The sequence below is a fragment of the Leptonotus elevatus genome, chromosome 9 (genome assembly GCF_054856555.1).
Source record: "Leptonotus elevatus isolate MCC_2025b chromosome 9, RoL_Lele_1.0, whole genome shotgun sequence".
NCBI lineage: Eukaryota > Metazoa > Chordata > Actinopteri > Syngnathiformes > Syngnathidae > Leptonotus > Leptonotus elevatus.
In genome coordinates, this window is record NC_141247.1 from 21,213,486 (window position 1) to 21,227,524 (window position 14,039).

General features: G+C 37.0%; 1 long non-coding RNA gene across 1 annotated transcript; it reads left to right on the forward strand.

Moving 5' to 3' along the window:
• Window positions 1–2,433: 2,433 nt before the first annotated feature.
• On the forward strand, window positions 2,434–7,425 carry LOC147168763 (uncharacterized). Its single transcript, XR_015096029.1, has 3 exons — window positions 2,434–2,506; window positions 4,245–4,276; window positions 6,975–7,425. It is a non-coding gene; the product is annotated as an uncharacterized LOC147168763 (long non-coding RNA).
• The last annotated feature ends 6,614 nt before the right edge of the window (window positions 7,426–14,039 follow it).

Consider the following 14,039-nt stretch of genomic DNA (forward strand, 5'->3'; position numbering starts at 1 on the left):
ACTCACGATTAATCACAAATTTTATGTCTGTTCTAAATGTACAATAAAAAAAAAACTAGGTTTTCATAGTCTTGTTAACAAGAGTGGAAAAAAGGTTACACGAATGGAAATAGTTCAAATGAATTTTTGACGTTTACAGCCGTCAATGGCAGTGAATGAATAATAAAAAATAAAATAAAAAGATTATTAAAAATTCAGGGTGTCATGCGATTAAAATCGCATGACTTCACTAGTGAACTCACGATTAATCACAAATTGTATATCTGTTCTAAATGTAGAATTAAAAAAATCTAGGTTTTCATACTCTTGTTAACAAGTGTGGAAAAAAAGTACTAACACTAATATAAATAGTTCAAAGACATTTTTGACGTTTATAGCCGTCAATGGCAGTTTGTCCAGTTTTGTCCTGTTGGTTTAAACACACAGTTTGTGCATCTTTAAGTGCGTTTGCACCACACAGCAGCAAATGAGAAAGCCTGCCACTGCAAGGGAGCCATAACTAGTACATAGGGGACACCTCGATTAAAAAAAAAACACACACACTCCACTTCTATGACTGTCTTGGTCCCATGGGTGTGTGTATTGGGGTGTAATCATGTGACTATGACATAATCACTTGGCTCCAATAAAGAAAAGGCGTCTCATGAGAGATTTGAACAGAAACGCCTCTGAAATAGACTTACACAACAACCCACCTAAACGTTAGGCTTTGGTTACCATTATCATCAATATATTGATATGTTGATACAACCACAAGATTTAAAGACATTTAAAATAGGGGTGTGCCAAAAAAATCGATTCTCATTTAGTACGATTCAGAATCTATTTTAAATGTCCCAAAATGTATTTTATTGAAATTATTTTATACTGTCTTGCCTTTGTCTGTGTGTGCCTTTATTAGGAGCGCTCTTCGTGTTGTACCCGGTTTGGCCACTGAGGGACAGTGTGGTTCCACGCGGTCTAATACACTGTTAAGTTGTAGACACATTAGAGAGTAGAAGGAAAAAGTCACGATCAAGTTATTGCAATAAAAGTTGGGTTTTTTTGCAGTGTGGAGCCGTTCCTTTGACTGATAAAAGTGCCGCGAGTAGCGCGCTAATTAGCATTAGCGAGTCAGACTGGAGTAGATAATTACAATTCCTTGCACATGTATAGATTGAAGCAAAAATCATTGTTAATCAAATCATTTTGAATCAAAAATCATTTTAATCGAAAATTGATTCTGAATCGAATCGCACACCCAAAAATCAGATTTGAATAGAATCGTGAGACATTCAATGATTCACACCCCTAATATAAAAGCAAAACAAAAACAAAAAAGTAGCTTTCTGAAATAGCTACTAAGGCCATAGAGTGAAAAAGATATTTTTTTTAATACCTTAATCAAAAAACAATGAGGGAGAAAAAACATAATTTTTAAAAACACATTTAAAAGCATTCATACTACTTCACTTCCGTTGGCAATTTACACCACTTGCGTGCAGCATAACAGCCAAATGTGGCTTCACCATATTTGCTTTGAGAGGGGGAAAAAAAGGCTTTGTTTAGCACTGTGACGCAAACGCGGTGCAACGTTACACTTCAGTTCAGATCAGGTTCATTCATTTATACCAGTTTAATGAAAATAAATCAAATACAGTTCAAATCGACATGAAATATAAACAAGTGTGTGTATGTGCGTGTGGTTTTGAAGTTTCTTGCCTGTGATATCCAAACTTCACAGCTTTTCCCAAGATATAAGGATTTTTTTTTAAAGAAGCTCTTTGAAACCTATTTTAGATGGAACCAACATCTTCACAAATGTCTTGAGGGAACTGTGAACTTTGCATTTGTTTGTGACACAGAGACGGCGAGAGGGGGGGGGGGGGGTGATGGGGGACGATCCAGCAAGTTCCATCTGTAAGCAACAATTCTGTCATTTTCTGATAGGACTATTTGTCGAAGAAAAAAAAAAGATTTAGAACTCTTTCATTTATTATTTTATGTTGCATGAGGAGGTAATAGAAAAAGTAATAGAAAAAGTAATAGAAAAAGTAAAGACAAGGATTGGGACGGCAAATGCATTCTTGACTGCTTTGGCATATTGAAATAATTGATCAGATTGAGTGAAATAATCATGTATTCAAATTTTACGCTTCTGGACATACTAGTAATGAAAATTAGTATATCAGTAAACAATATATGTATCATTTTTGAAGAAATAAAATCCATCCAAATTTGAGACTTCTGATTTTGTCGACATTAGGTTTAACTTGTCGTTCTGCACATTGCACATCGAGTTGCCAGGAGTCTGCCAATCAATCAAATTGTGTGTGTGTGCGTGTGTGTATGTTCATGTCTGCGCTTAGTTAGTTAAATGCTGCGATCCATCTTCATTGGGAGATATCAGGCCGAGAGTGCGACTCCCTTTAGCAGCCATATACACGTCCATCTTTCCCTGTCATGCAGACTGATCGGTAGAAAGCCACGGAAGTGGATGAACGCCAGCCTAATTTGCCTTGTCCAGGTGGGCCATTTCTCATGTGACGACAGTGTGTCTTTCTCGTTTTTGCACTTCTAGTATTGTAAGAAAAGAAACAGAATAAACCTACTAAGTTGACAAATACTTGTAAAATCCTTAGGAGATTAGTGAGGCCTTGCTCATGTTTTATTTTCCTGAGCAGTGGCCCATTTTCAATTTTCGTGAACAAACTTGATAACATTCCACCCATTAAGTGAAATAGACCTTTAACGATTTAAACGAGATGAATAAGTGATGTCTTATCTGTATCATGACATTTTTTTTACTACTAAACGTTATCCAAAAAACAATTAGATTTCGAGCAAAGGCAAACATAATATGGTGTGCTATGACTACATAAACATGGTGGATACCATATGAAAGATTCCATTCTTTTATTAGAAAAAAAAAAGTATGTTTCGACCTTATTCCGTTCTTTAGTAATCACATTTGAAAATAGGTCATTTGAGTGACAACAAGCAAAAATGGGAAAAAAAGCTTTTTTGTGAAAAGATACATTTTCTGCACAACAGTGACTTTAACATTAATATTTTGTTGTTTCGTGACGCAGTGAATGAATAAAAAATAAAGATTATTAAAAATTTCGTGTGTGGAGGCGATTAAAATCGCATGACTTCACTAGTTAACTCACGATTAATCGCAAATTTTATATCTGTTCTAAATGTACAATTAAAAAAATTCTAGCTTTTCATACCCTTGTTAACAAGAGGGGAAAAATGTTAAACTAATAGAAATAGTTGAAATGAATTTTGGATGTTTTTAGCCGTCAATGGCAGTGAATGAGTTAACATCAATTGACGTTTTTGCCGGCAAAGCACAAGCACACGAAGTCTGCATTTAGCGTTAGCTAGCAACCACTGTTAGCAAACTTAGCTTCAAAATTGCAAAAATACGATAAAATGTGAAACTTCATATAAGTAAGACAGAGTTGCTTGATTTGATAGAAGTTGCCGTATTTTGGTTATTTTTACTTTATTGTATCACCAAAGTCCGACGCGACACTGGTAAACTTGGCCACTTGTTAACTAGAGTGAGTAACGACATGTACGCACCAGATCGATTAACGATTAACTGTAATCAGAATTTTTATTAACTTTTTGCCTTTAAGTAAAAATAATGAGACCAGCCGCCACTGATTAAAATGTTTTCATTCATTGTCTTTAACTTAGCATAAATATGGTAGCGAGTATAAGCTAACCGGCAGCTAGCTAGCAAGCTAGCCAAAACACATCCACTCCGCATTATATGAGGCGTGATCAAAGAAAAGAAAAGAGTGTTTGTGTACGTGGAGTTTGAAACATTTCGAGCATTGATGCTATTTCGCGGAATCCCTGCTTAAAGGAGAACATATAAATAGATTTGAAAACAACCCCAGTCTGAAATCACTGTGAGTGATGTTACCACCGAGGTGTTTTTAATGGATATTGAACAGGGATGTGTGTGGCTTTACAGCCAATAAGCCAACAGAGTCCAATATTCTTCATGGGAGCAGACATCCACGAAGCAGCGCCACTCTTTTTCTCTCCTTGTGTTTCCCTTGTGGTTATTCTGCCCCCGCATTCATCTTGTCATCCCTCTCAAAGCCTTCCCCCCCCCCCCGCCCCCGCACCCCCACCCTCCCCTGCACACCCCCCCCCCACCCGCCTACAGTCTTTCTTTCTTTCCTTTGCTCTTTAGCTACTAAGGTTGGATATTAAAATAAGTTCATCTTCTCTGCCTACAGAAACACGACAGCGCTTCTTCAACACGGCACACGTAAGACACGCCGGCCTTTCTTTCAAGTCTTCTGTTTGACCGTCGTGTTCATTAATTCATTCATTGCCATTGACGGCTATAGACGTCAAAAATTCATTTGAACTATTTCTATTAGTTTAAAAAAAATCTATTTTTGTTAACAAGAGTATGAAAACATAGGGGGGAAAATATTGTACATTTAGAACAGAAAATTTGTGAGGTCATGCAATTAATTACGGAATTTTTTTATCCCCTGACGCTCCTAATTCTTAATCTTTTCTTCTTTCTTTTTTTATTTTAATTAATAAAAAAAATGTAAGAAAAGATGATTAAAAATTAAGGCCATCAGGCGATTACAATTTTTAATCATAATTAATTGCATGACTTCACTAATTAACTCAATTAATTAATAAATTTCATTAATTTTTAAAAGACAATAAAAAGCAAAAATGTTATTCCAAGTAAAGCAAAAGAATGAAAGGGGACAGAAAGTAGAACTTGTTTTGTCTGCCCCTATCAACTCAAAACAAAACAAAACAAAAAACTCTTCTTTTGTTCTTTTTTTTTAAGTAATTTTAATTTTTAATGATCTTGTCTTTTCTTTTTCTTTTTTTAAAAGAAAAGATTATTAAAAATTAGGGGCGTCAGGCGATAATTTTTTTTTAATCATAATTAATCGCATGACTTCACTAGTTAACTCACGATTAGTCAAACAATTTATATCTGTTCTAAATGTACAATAAATAAATACAATTCTAGGTTTTCATACTCTTGTTAACAAAAGTGGGAAAAAATGTTAAACTAATAGCAATAGTTCGAATTTTTGACGTCTATAGCCGTCAATGGCAGTGAATGAGTTAATATGAATACACGTCTCATCACGCACTGCTGGTTTACACACAGACAATAACTGGATCGCAATCAATGTTTTTCTTGAATAGCTGAGTGAAAGCCTGCTAGCTTTGTGTGGCAAGAGGTTCCAACTTATTCAATCTCATAAGTAATATGATCCAAATGTGCAAAAAGACGGACAGAAAACATAACCGATAAAAATATCATCTCCACGTTGAATATACTGTATACCTGAGAAAAACTCCAAACTTGCTTTTTGGTGGCAAAAATATCATTTAGTGTCTTTACTTTTTTTGTAGTTTTATTGTTTAGGGTAGCACTTTGTAAGGAATCGACTTTGGACTAGATCAAGAAAGAAAAAAAACTGCCTAATGCGTCACTTGTTTCTTACAAGAGAGCAAACGATATATTTAAAACATAAAACGCGTCATTAAATCTAATGGAGTTCCGCAAGAAAAGTGTCGGACCTTTGGAAAGAGCCTGTTATGTGTGTGCTGCACTTTGGCGGTTTTTGTGTTTTGGGGTCAATCGGGGCCTTTTTTAGGAAAATGATCACGTCAGTGCATCCGCTTTTAATTGCTTGCATACTTCTTTTTATCAATACTCAATCAAATGTAATTATTGTGATCTTATACCATGAATTCGATAACTATTGCATATCATGGATTACTGTACGTGTTGTGAAATACTGATCAATCGCATGTGACCTTTGACCAACTCTAAAGCCATTTTGAGGCTCATCCCAATCCTTCTTGGCACAGGCCAATTTGCATTTGATTGAATGGGATTCATTCCGTAATTCATCTTGCCGTGTAATTGTCAATCCTTACAACAATGGCCTTCCATCCGTACACTGCGCAGACGTACAAAAATGGAATATACATAATCGCAGCAAGCAGATGTGGTTACGCATGCTAACAGGCGTTCAATCCAAAGTGCTGGAATGGGTGCAATGTGATTAGGCAAATGCATAATCCCGTACGGTTTAATTTCATGGAGCGCGATCAAGCCAAAAAGAGACAGGAGTAGAAAAGGTATGACCTCTATTTTTATCGTTTTTTTTTTTTTATACCGCAATTGGATCAGGTTTGCTAATCTATTATCACTATCGTGATGACAGCTTTACAATGCTTGTGCTGAAACTGTAGTAGGCAAGAGCTCACTGGAGCGGCTAGCAAGAACGAGCTGGAGTAGCTAACAGCGGGAGATGCTAGTAAAAGCTAGCGAGAGCAAAACATAGGGAGACAAGTAGCGGGAGCCCGATTCACGGGACTCTGCGACGACCACCTGCGAGCCCCAGCTGTGGAAGGTAAGCGGCTACAAGCGCCGCCAGAAGCTAACTACATTCGCAAAAGTTCTTCTCCTTTGGTTTTCCGTAGCAGAAAGATGGCGGCTATTACCAGACCTCGTGTGTTGACATGATGGAATATATATATTATATTTTTTTGCATATTAATAGTCTGGGCTTTTTAAATGAGCAATATAAAAAGAAAAATCGATTGAAATGTTTTTTTCATAAACGTATATTGCATGGAAAAATAAGCAGTCAAAATGCCCAAATTCAACTCTGAGGCGGAAAGAGGCGGTCCTAGAAAAGAGTTGCTGAAGAATCGAACTGGCACAAAAACCACAGGATGCCAGCCCTAACAAACGGCTCCATATTGCAGCCTACCAGCGCTTGCGCTGCGATGCAGATCATTTTTCATTAACGCTGTGATTTATCAACGCGGCTGCTGAGACGATCATAGCAGGGGCTTTTGATTAAGGCCATTAAATATCAAATATTAGCCGTGTGATTATTTATACAGCCGGCTTGATTTCTTTTACTCATTTATCTTTCTTTCTTTTTTTTTTTACTTTTTCTCAGTGACACTAGACAATGATGCCCTGCGATTGGCTGGCAACCAGTACAGGGTGTACCCCGCCTACTGCCCGAAGCCAGCTGGGATAGGCTCCAGCAACCCCCGCGACCCTTGTGAGGACAAGCGGTACAGAAAATGGATGGATGGATGGACTAGACAATGATGGGATCTATTTCGTGGCTCAGCAGGTGGATATGTTAATATGAAAATAGCTTCTACGCATTCGCCACAGTGACCTTTTTTGTAATGTGTATTATTCGTGGACGTCGCATCTGCACTACGGCACAAATTCTAGCTGATTCTGATTTTTGGTATCAGCACAAGGCTGGAGTGACAACTTAGCGGCCGAGCGCTGACCGCTTTTCCACCTTGCCGCCACTTGTAGTGCTAAGTTCATGTTTATTCATTTGACATTGTTGCTTCCCTGTGGTCACTTTCTCGCCGCAGCACAGAACAAAATGGATGATTCCACTCTCGATGGACTTAGCAAAGCGAGCTCAATAAACCTTCTGCTTTTGTTTGGTCGCTGCTATTATTTTGCTCATTTTCCTAAAGACCCGATGGCTCCTAGTCTTTTTATGTCTTCTCCCTCGCTTACCAATCCTACATAGCAGAATCCAAGGCTATCATTTGCACACGGATAAACACACGCGGTATCGATTGAGGATGCCATTGTTTGCTGCTGTTTGATCAAATGACTGAGAGGAAAAGGGGGGGGGGGGGTGGGGGCGGGAATTTTCAGGAGCCTCTCAGTTGATTGGAAAGTCACCTTTCTCTCTAACACATTTTTCAACACAGGCGAGTGTGGGTGGGCGAGAGGCTTTGAGGGTCGATAATGAGGCTGAACGGGGTGCGAAAAAAAAGAACGACCCAATGGGGAAAGGGCTGTTTTTTTGACAACCCTATTCCCACTTCTCAACAATGATTAATTATTTATATTTGGTACAGATTCATATGGCTTTTTCTTTGTCAGTTTTGAATTAAAAAACATTATATATAGAGATAAACCAATATGTCTTTTCGGGGATGATATCGATCGAGGTTATCAGTCGTCAAGGATCAATATTTGGAGCCGATATTCACCTTCACAAAAAAAGAAAATATCGGTGTCAAAATTAAAAAAATAATCATCATCATAAAAACTCTAAACAGAATAAAATGTACACTTGGAAGTAGGGCTGTGCGATTAATCGAAATGAAATTCCAATTTCAATTATTGCACTTCAATATTACAAAAGGGGCATAATCGTAAACAAACATAACAGATTATTAATACTACTTTTGAGTTGTTTAAATATTTATATGTATATATATATTGAAATGACTAATTCAATCAGTCTTGTTTGGTTCAAAAGGAACTTACATAATTATAGTGTTTCAAACTATTTTATTTGTCTTAATATTTTTAAATGTTTAAACATTTTCTTGTTTTGTACCCAAAAAATAATCGTTTGAATAGTTGTCATTTCAATTAACAAAATAATTGTGATTTTTTTTTTCTTCTTCCCATAATCGAGCAGTATTTTTACTGTGCTTGAGAGAATTGACCTATCCCAAACCTAGTATAGTTTTTTTTTTTCCGCTTAGAAATTCTAAGTACATTTTAGAAGGAATTTTTTTTCTGGATTTTTTAGTAGTATATAAAAAAAAAGTTAGTCAAGGTTTGAGGAACGAACTCACGACCTTCTGCTTAGGTTGCTGATATCCATAAATATACACAAAATATATTTTATATATAGATATTTATATATATATATATATATATATATATATATATACATATATAAGAGATCTTCCAAGTGAAAATTTTACTCTGTTTGGCGTGGGACCAAATAGACTCTTTTTAGAGTAAAATATACTCTACTAAATTCACTGTGTATTTTTATGATGATGATTATTTTTTAATTTTGACACCGATATTTTCTTTTTTTGTGAAGGTGAATATCGGCTCCAAATATTGATCCTTGACGACTGATAACCTCGATCGATATCATCCCTGAAAAAACATATTGGTTTATCTCTATATATAATGTTTGTAATTCAAAACTGACAAAGAAAAAGCAATAGGAATCTGTACCAAATATAAATAATTAAACTCCAAATATTAACCTCGTTGAAATGTCTATTAGCATAAGATTGAAGAACAATTTTTGACAACAGACATCTTTCACCAAAAAAGACCATTTAAAACAATAATAGTAATAATAATAATACTTGCAGCAAGTCCATTGCACACAAGTAATCTGCTCTAAATTTCCGTCTCCATTCACAACAACAGAAAAATTAATGGACAGAAAAGCTCAACCACTCAAACTTCCCGTAAAATGAGTAAAACATTATTGCAGGAATATAAGTTCCATAAAATGGCTCATATTAGCATTAACTGTGTTCTTTTTTTCTTTTCTTTTTTACACTTGGTCAAGACCCTAAAATAGCCAAATTAGCTTCACCGTTTGTCGTGTGTACATTTTCTCTGGCACACAAAGGCAAGTCGTAGACATTTTGGCAACTCACTGTTACTGCTCAGCCTATATTTACCGCTAACTAGCGGATGTTTCAAATGTAAGTAAAAAGGAAAATATGATGAGCCACCGCTACCATATGCATTCAAAGAGGATCATTTCATACGGAATAAGCTCAAACTCTCGACGGGGAAGAGATTATTACCTTCTCTCTTATTGTTGTCATGTCTCCCCTTTAAAAAAAAATTGCTCTTGTTGAGACATTGACAGGATTAACTTGCTTGCGCAATCTTCGGACACTGAGCTGGAACTTCCTTTCAGAGAGGGGAAAATGCCGGATTTAAAAAGATGCTTCCGTCGTAGGATTCTATTGTTGAATTTGATCTCTCTTTATTAAGCGGACGTTTGAAAAGGGAACTCAGACTATGTTAAGATGACACTTAGTAATCCTTAAAGCCAAATAGTTTATCATCTTCGTGTTAATTAAGCAGCTGAACATAAAACTGATCTCAAAGTCCCTACAAGCATCATTCCATATTTATTGGAATCGAGATTGAATTTTTTAAACGAACGATTGAACCTCCTCAAATTTCAGAAGTAGAAAATCGGTGCGCTCAAACGTAACCGCCCTCCTTTCAGCAAGATCACGGAGTGAGAGAAAGTATTGTGACGAGTTGCGAGTTGGCCTTTGAATTTGAATGGGCAAAAAAAAAAAAACGGTGAGCTTGCTGTTTGGAGTCAAAAAGACATGAAATCGCATTTTGTCTTACAAGCGCATATACTCTTAAACCCGGGCTGTCAGATTATCACACCCCTTAGCATTAGCGACTGTAAGACGACAGTGTTTTGTGTTTGTTTAAGACACGGCCAATTTTGCAAGGCAACTGGATTCACCAGATTATAGCCAAATACGCAAAAAGCCGCGCCAAGAGCAATCAGTGTCCTAGAGATAATGCAGCTGTGGAGTTTGGGGTTTTAGAAAGGGAACCTGGTGAGCCATGCCAAGTGAATGGATCATGTCAAGCTAACATCTATTCGTCCTTTCAAACCGACAAGACAAAAAAACAAAAAAAAAAAGGACGGTGCTATAGTGGACTGGTTGCCAGTCAGTAGCGGGTCAGTACAATTATCCTCTTTGTAATAGTAGTTAGATAGTTCATTAACTCATTGACTGCCATTGACGGCTATAGACGTCAAAAATTCATTTGAACTATTTCTATTAGTTTAACATGTTTTCCACTTTTGTTAACAAGAGTATGAAAACATAGGGAAAAAAATATTGTACATTTAGAACAGATATAAAATTTGTGATTAATCGGGAGATTTTTTTTTATCCCCTGATGCTCCTAATTCGTAATATTTTCTTCTTTCTTTTTTTATTTTAATTTAAACCATTTGAAATCTTCTTTTTTTTTTTTTACAAATGTGTGTTTAATCGTGAGTTAACTAGTGAAGTCATGCGATTAATTATGATTTAAAAATGTTATCGCCTGAGGCCCCTAATTTTTAATAATGATCTTTTCTTTTTCTTTTTTTAAAGAAAAGATCATTAAAAATTAAAATTACTTTTAAAAAAAGAACAAAAGATTATTAAAAATTAGGAGCGTCAGGCAATTAAAAATGTTTGTAATTAATCGCATGACAAATTTTATATCTGTTCGAAATGTACAATTTTTTTTTTTAGGTTTTCATACTCTTGTTAACAAAAGTGGGAAAAAATGTTCAACTAATAGAAATAGTTCCAATGAATTTTTCGACGTCTATAGCCGTCTCCATATTTTGCTCAACGAAACTCTATGAAAAAGGCAGCCTGCTGAACGAATGTGATCCTCGGTGAAGAAACGGCGCTCCCAGGCCAGACAATGTACATGCAACTTTGTGACATGCCATCTGTGAAGCCTTGCTACCCTCCAGGCCAGGTTTTTACATTCTGTTCTTTCCAAACGATGCATCAGTAACTTTGGCTCCGCGCCTTCACTGAAGGTTTCATTAGTAGCTTTTTTAGCATGTATCGTTTCATGGATTGTTTTAAAATAAACATTGTCATTGTGAGATGAATCACATCTTTGAGTTAAAAGATGTCGGCTCCGAGCGCCTCTGAAAAAATGCTTTTCATATACTTCTTTAATCGTTCTCTGAACCTCCTGTCATCTTACCTTTCCCTAACGCTGCACTGTTGTTCTAAAAAGCTTCAAAATGTTGGTTTAGTTATACCGAGCAAAAGACGGCTGTTGTGTTTTTCTGCTCGGTATCTTATTAGACCCAGATTAGCTTTAGTTGTGACACTAAAAATGGCCTTAGATGCAAATAATGCGGTTTTCTCAGCCTTGCTCATTGACTTATGACGGCGTATTAGGGCCACATATAAATATATTTGTTTAGAGGGCTCGTAAATTTGCGAGTGTATAAAGTAGCAGCTTTGCGAGAAAAAAAACTCTGAAACTTACGAGAAATGCACGTAGCGTAGCTATAGTCTAATGTGAGGATTCGTTAGTGGTGAATGGGATGCTGTTTATAAAATGAAAAGGCAGAATGGAGACGGATTCATTCTTAATTTAAACTTTACTCGCCATACACGGCAGCTAGAGCGACAACACTTCCTGATCCCCTATCAGCTGACTATCACTAACCAATCAGAAGCTAGCATACTTTTGGTAAATGCAAGTGAATGACGGATTGGCAGCAAATTCGACGCATCAACTTAGCTACTTGTACAAAATATATAAAAATGTATGAATGTGTAAATAATAATTCTGTAAACATAAATGTACAAGTAAATATTTATTTTTAACAAATTAACTTAAATGCTGACAGTGCCCAACGATTCAAAGTGTTAATGCTTAACATGATTAAAGCCATTACTATCTCCTTATTTGAATTATAATTTAGTACGAGTAGTACGCTACGTGTATTTCACTCTATTTCACTCAAGTTTCTTATTATTATTATTTTTATTTTATTTTATTTTTAAATTTTAAATTTTGAATTTTGAATTTTAAATTTTAAATTTTAAATTTTAAATTTTAAATTTTAAATTTTAAATTTTAAATTTTAAATTTTTCATTTTTCATTTTTCATTTTTATTTTAGAGAGAACTCAGTATTGTTCATTCGGTAATCTTACCGATTCGACATGTCATCACCATTGCTCTTTTTTTTCTCTCTTTTTCTTTTTTTTGTATGTGTGTGTGTGTGTGCATATGTGCGTGCGTGTGAGTGTGTACTCATTAATTCACCTATCAAAAATCCCATACCGTTCACCTAAACCGTTCTGTCTCCGTTCCGTTCCGTCTTCAATTCCGCTTATCCGGGGTCGGGTCGCGGGGGCAGCAGCTTTAGCAGGGAAGCCCAGACTTCCCTCTCCCTAGCCACTTCAGCCAGCTCCTCCAATGGGATCCCAAGGCGTTCCCAGGCCAGCCGAGAGACGTAGTCTCTCCAGCGTGTCCTGGGTCGTCCCCGGGGCCTCCTGCCGGTAGGACATGCCCGGAACACCTCCCCAGGGAGGCGCCCAGGAGGCATCCGAACCAGATGCCCCAGCCACCTCAACTGGTTCCTCTCAACGTGGAGGAGTAGTGGCTCGACGCTGAGTCCCTCCCGAATGACCGAGCTTCTCACCCTATCTCTAAGGGAGAGCCCGGCTACCCTGCGGAGGAAACTCATTTCGGCCGCTTGTATCCGGGATCTCGTTCTTTCGGTCACGACCCACAGCTCGTGACCATAGGTGAGGACAGGAACGTAGATCGACCGGTAAATCGAGAGCTTTGCCTTTCGGCTCAGCTCCTTCTTCACCACAACGGACCGATACAGCGTCCGCATCACTGCAGACGCTGCACCGATCCGTCTGTCGATCTCCCGCTCTAACCTACCCTCACTCGTGAACAAGACCCCAAGATACTTGAACTCCTCCACTCCTCCTGCCCACCTAAACCGAATACTTCAGAATCCAGCTAGAGTCGTGAGGTTGTCAGGAGACCAGAGGAAGGATCAAAGAAAGAAAGGAAAGTGAAATCCACTGCCAGAAAAGCTCAGTTTGCATTGGGTCTGACCGGCAACCGCAGCTTTAGGGTAGAAGGACTACAACACAAATGCAGGAAGTAGTTCTAGTTCCGGTATGACGGAAACACGGTTAGCAATTAGATGACGTTAGCACAAATAAGTGGCTTGCTGACTAGACTAAAACAAAAACCAAGACACCGAAATGGGGCATGGCGAAAGAAATAAGAGAAAGAAATGCGTAAAAGCAGGACAAATCAATGGGGCTGGTTAAATACGCCAGGACTCGGGACCCAAGGCTCAAAACAAGACCAGAGTTATCATACTTTTGGAATTTTCATTTTAGTTCGTTTGTTAGTTTGTTTTATTTCGTTTTGAGTTTGTTTCTCTTTTTTTTTTGTTAGTTGTAATTAGTTTTCAAGGTGATTCTGTTAGTTTTTATTAGTTTTATTATTATATATTTTTTTATGCTTAATTTTAGTTAGTTTCATTTTTTTTTTTTTTTTACGTGTATTACTTGTGCGCAATATTTAACTTATTGACTCCCAGCCATTTTCACTGAAGCAAACCCCCCTTCTCTCCTGGCTGTTTTACTGGATTTTGACTGATTTTGCAA